Source organism: Argiope bruennichi, chromosome X1 (assembly GCF_947563725.1).
Source record: "Argiope bruennichi chromosome X1, qqArgBrue1.1, whole genome shotgun sequence".
NCBI classification, from domain to species: Eukaryota; Metazoa; Arthropoda; class Arachnida; order Araneae; family Araneidae; genus Argiope; species Argiope bruennichi.
In genome coordinates this window covers 28,760,460-28,766,459 of record NC_079162.1, presented here as the reverse complement: position 1 = coordinate 28,766,459, position 6,000 = coordinate 28,760,460, and positions in this window count along the sequence as shown.

Sequence of the window (6,000 nt, the reverse complement as noted above, 5' to 3'; positions counted from 1 at the left end):
TACTAATGTAAACGGTTGGTAATGACCGTGAATTCCACTGTTCTTTCTTATTTTCGAAAATGCTTATTCTTGCCTTTTTTTAAAAAAAATTCAGTATTCTCTTCTATAGGGTTGAGGTTTGTTGGATTTTCCTAATCATAGCTTGAGAATTCATTTAGGTATATATATGCAAATTATAAAAGAGTAGCAGTCATTGAAAGGAGTTAGAGTAGTTTTAAATTCTGTAAGTTTTATCGGAAGTCCATTATTATTATTATCGATGAAAAAGCACTTTCAAAGTTACATGCTTTACATGAGCATGAATTATTTTCACTCTGAGGCAAACATCGGGCACAATTTCATAGTTTATTGCTGATAATTTTCAATATAATGATGATGAGCACCAAGTTTTTTTACTGGTTTTTATTTGCGTACAATGTATGAAGTACAGCATTAATGCATTTAATAGAACAATGCCTTTAGAAATTAATGTTAACAATTATATGCATTATATTTATAAATACAATAAAAATAAATTTCTCTTTACTTTCTAAAAGAATGTACATTTTGCTTTATTGAAAACATTCCAATAATTATGTAACTGGAATTTTTATTGTTGTTGTTGTAACCATTGCTTTGATAACGGAATTAAATTCAATAAAACTGATTGTATTCCACAGATGTTGAAAACCTTTTCGTTTGAAATAAAAATGTTCTTTTTTTGTTAAAATATATGTCTGGAAATAAATTTCATTTAACGAGATTTAATCATTTAAATGGGCGAAGTTAGATTCGAAATAGCTGAAAAATGCTGAATCTATATTAGCTAGAAATTTGAAAACTGTAAAAAAAAAAAAAAAAAAAAAAAAAAAAAAGTAGGGAATAAAAATATAGATGTTGCGCAAGTTAAAATAACTGTGACTTCGTAAATATATACGAAAGAGAGAATCTGCGAAAAGGATTAAAGATCTTGATGTATCTAGTCTTGGCTTGAATTTTAGAAAGAAAATAAGATTTTCAGAATCATTGTTGAACCATCGTTTAACAAGAAGCTAAAGTGCATTGAGTTGTTTGGTTAGCTAAAATAAAATCTATCTCGCAGATCAAAGAAGGATATGTTACCTGGTAACCGTTGAGGTAAGTAAAGAAAGCTGTGCGACACCGGAATCCGGTATTTGGGCGGATAAAACAGCACTTAAAGAAATCCTATAGCATCTTTTTTATAATCCACTTGTTTGCAGTTATTTTAAACTGCTCACAAAATTTTATGGAGCTTTCCTTATATTTATTAAGAATTCAATGCATAAACGCATTGTTTACGTTATTTCATTTCTTGGAATTTTTTCACCGTACCATTATACGACTTTCGTGCTTTTTTTTTTTGTTATGTTAGAGAAAAGTGTACTCGTTTTTGTGTTTCAATACAAAAATGCAAGAATTAGTAAATTAAAAACCAAGATGGAAATTGGTAAATGTATTTAATTGCATTATGTGAATATGCTGTGCATTTTTGTTGTAACGTAAACGTTTTAATTCATTTAAATTATCAGAATTGTTAAGTATGTAAAAAATGCCATAACCCTTCTATACTTCTCCTCAAAAACCTACCACTGTTACCACTATGCAAAACGGAACAGAATTATTCATTTCTATTCAATACCATGCAAAAGTAGCATTATTTGCCCACTACATGACATCTAGACATCCTTTCTTCTGTATAATACAAAATTAATAAACTGCTCAAGTTTTAATTGTAGTAGTTTAAGTTATATTAACGCCCCGTTTAGAAGCAGCACTACGGCTATTTTGCGACGAACCTCGTGATTTTGAACAACGGTCAGATGACGAGGAAAACAACTGATATGGCACGTCTTCTCCAAATTTCTCACCACACCAGAGATTTATGTAGTATAACAACTAATTAAGTACTATAAAAATAACAGTACCGTATACTAACTATTACAGAAAGATGCATGCATTAACCTACAGTTTCATAAAGAGTGCGAAGAAAATTTTCAAGTTTGTATATCGTAACAAATAACATGCAAAAATTTTAATGAATTTTAAATAACACGATGGAATGGTAGCTACTACATCAAACCATTTAGATCCCCCTCCTACAGAGAGGTTCCGTTACACCATGAAATGAATGCTTCGTATTAAAAGACGGATGAAAGTATTAACCTACAATAGCAGAAAAGGGGAAATTTTTAAATATGTAAACATCCCCCTTTATCCATTTATCTAACTACGTATAAAATTTAAAAAAACGAGCGCATTTAGTATTCTATTTTAGCTAAGCAAACGACTCACTAATCCTATTTTCTACTTGTTAGCGCCATAAGTTACGTTTCTTTCCTTTCTTTTTTCACAAAATCTTATTAATTTCTCCTTTATGTTTCGAAATAAAAATGACTTGAAAATAACCATTGGGAAAGCTCGCAGAATAACAAAGGATAAGAAACCGCGAACTTTTGCTTCCGAAAAGAGTGTTTCGAAGTAGATATATTACAATGCATGCAATTCAATATAAAATTTGAAGAAAAAATATCTACAGAATCATTAGCCCTCCCCTCTCCAAGCCTATTTTGTATTAATATTATAAATTAGTTTCATATGCGATGAGTTTCTACTTATCAAAATTGTATGTGCCCACATTTTTCTTTACAACGCTAGGATTTAGGAATTCATCAAGAATTTTTATTTGGATTTACGAATGTTATTAGAAAACAGTCATTGGTGACTCGTTATGGAAATCAATAAATTTGATGAATTTTGTAAATTTCTTTTAATGGCGTACTTTAGTTTGAAATTGATACATTTGATAAACATGTTAAGATTTCTCACTGTTTGAGAGGGTTAATTACGCCAGAGTATGTGTACTGTATAATATCTTATACTGCTCAATAAATTGATGTCAATTTTCTTTCTGGAAAATGCATAATAGATTTTAAAATTATATTTTATTAGCACATTTGAGATGTATAACACGAACAAGAAACGACTTCCTTTCAGAGAATATTTAATCTCTGACAAATGTTACTGAACACATTACTTGCAGAGCTCTTTGTAAGAACAATGTGTTTAAAATTCTCTTTTATTCCTGTTAAAAATTTCATTTTTAAAATAATGCTTCATTTGCTATAACTATTCATTATTATGCTTTACTATATTTAAGAGTGGATTTAAAAAATTGCAAATCGAATGAAAAGTTTTTTAATTGTTTCATATTTTTAAAATTTTTACACGAAAAAAGATTGAAGCATTCATTTCTGAAGAAATACCATGAATGTCAAAGCATAAAAATGATCGAAGATGGAACGCTATGAAGAGGCGATTTTAAAATAAAAATCCCTTTTTACTGAACTGAATTTTAAAACTTTTAGTGGAATTGAAAAAAAAAACAATTTTTGAAATTATGGTTAAATTTTATATATTGGAAAAAAAATCAACTTTTTTTTAAACCGGAATTCTAGCTTTGAGTCTGTTTATTTAAGTTTTAAGTTTCTTTATCAATGATTGAGTGATTTTTATCCTTTTGAATATAAGAAGTGAAGTTTTATTGAAATAAATTCTTAAAATATTAAATTACAAATTTCGAATAGAAAAAGGTATTTTTAAATGTGATTGATTTTTTAAAAGTACTCTCTATATTAATATTTGAGAATGCAAAGCTTCGAAGCAAGATTTATGTGAGACATGGCATGATTGAGTAGGCGAAGAATGAAATATATAATTTTTATTTATTTAAAACGAACTAATCATTTAAGTGCAGCCAAATATAGAAGATGAATCTGGAAAATATTAGAAAATATTTAGTGAAATATGTTGGAAATAATGAAATGAAATCAAATTATCAGATTTTCTGAACTTCTGTCCTAAACATTATTTAAGATAGAAGGATATAGCATTCAGGATTTGACAAAATACAAAAGAAATATATAAAGTTAAAAAAAAAAAAATCCAACAGAACAAAGTAACATTAAAAAATTACTTTTATTAACAAAATAAAATAACTAATTTTTAAAAAAAGTTGAAATAGTAAAGTAGGAAGACATACAGAAGCTATATTACACACGCACACGCACGCGCACACACATGCACGCGCACACACACGCACACACACACACACACACACACACACGCACACACACACGCACACGCACGCACACGCACACGCACACGCACACGCACACGCACACGCACACGCACACACACACACACACACACACACACACACACACACACACACTTGTATTTTATATCGCAGTTATCAAGAAGGGGACATTTAAAGAAAAAGTTCAAGATCTATTTTATATTGTTTGATAGAAGAAATAATGTTATACTTTTTATAACCCCTGATGAAACAGAAAATGTTCTACTTTTTTCATGCCATTTGATAGAAAATAAGGCGTTTATTTTTATATCATTTAATAAAAAATAAGGCATTCTCTTTTCATATAATTTTAAAAAATAAAACATTACCGTTTCGTGTCATTTAATAAAATATTAGGTGTCCTTGTTTCATAAGCTTTGATAAAAAGAAGACATATTTGTTTCATTTGATATAAAATAGAATGTTCCTGTTTTGCATCATTTGTATGATATACTATTTCAGACATCGAAAACAAGCGACCAAGAATTTCTAAATTAAATAATGAATCTGAGAAGAGCAGCAATAATATCTATCTGAGAGTAAAATTAAGTCTGCGACGGCATAGAAATGATCATAAAACAACCAAATAACATTCTTTCTAAAGGAAAAAAGGAAACTTTCCCTCTCACTTTTCATACAAACTTTTCGGAATCGTATGCTTTCAACTCAGTAATGTCTGAAGAACAGAAATATTAATCCTTAAGTACGTAGCACCAGAAAGACTTAATCAACTGAATCGAATCACATTCAAGAGTTACATTTTGAGTAAATTTTTCTTTTTCATGAAATTGTATTATAATAGTTAGACTGCCCGAAATGACTCTTTATAAATCCTTTTTGTTATTGGTACAAAAAAAAGAAAAAGAAACAAAGTAATGTAGAAAACAATTGTCAAAAGGTAAGGCTTCAAATCTGGGTGAATAACGACTCGACGGAAACTCATTTCGTTCTCTCTCAACCGATAGAATAGTAAAGCAAAACAGGGACATTTCAGTGTCAGGTTTCTGCAATAAGATTGTTTAATAGACATAAAAGAAATTCTACATAATTAAATATTTTAGTCTTCGAAATGCTGAAATATCCGGCATAGTATGTAGTTTAAATCTTAAAGTGAAATTGTCGTTGTATTAAACAAGGAAAATGACGGAGGTGGCAAAATTTGTAAATTGACACAGGATAAATAAATGAAATTTGCCAGAAAATTAAATTTTTTGAAAAAATACATGAAAGGCTTTCTTCAACTCAGTCAGATCTCATCGCTATTTCTTTTTAAAATACAGGGTGTCCCAAAAAATGTATACACATTTTAGCAGCTGATAACTAAGTTATTTCTTCTTTCTTTACAAACTGAACCCATTGAACCGAGTGATGGCAGACAGACTTGAATTTGAAGAAAGGAAATTTATTCTAAAATGCTACTGGAAGTATGAAAATGCAGTAGAAGTGCAAAGACAATTTAAGAGGGAGTTTAACAAAGAACCACCTACACGAGTTACCATCACTCGAATTAGAGGTAAGTTTGAAGCTGATGGAACTGTTCAAGATGTCCATAAACCTGCAACAGTTGTTCAATTGAGGGCAACCATTGAACATGAATGTACGAATATCCCAAGGGAATTGTTCCATCATGTGTGCTATTCCATCGCTTCGCGTTGTCAGCAGTGTCTGGAGCAGAACGGACATCAGTTTGAGAACATGCGATAACAAGACAATAGAATGATATTTGTAGAATCTTTTATATGATGAAAATTATTCGAATTATAATAAACCCCAAATTTACAATTATTTAAAGTGTGTATACATTTTTTTGGGACACCCTGTATATTCTTCATATGCATGAAAAATTTTTCAAAATTTTCCTGCTG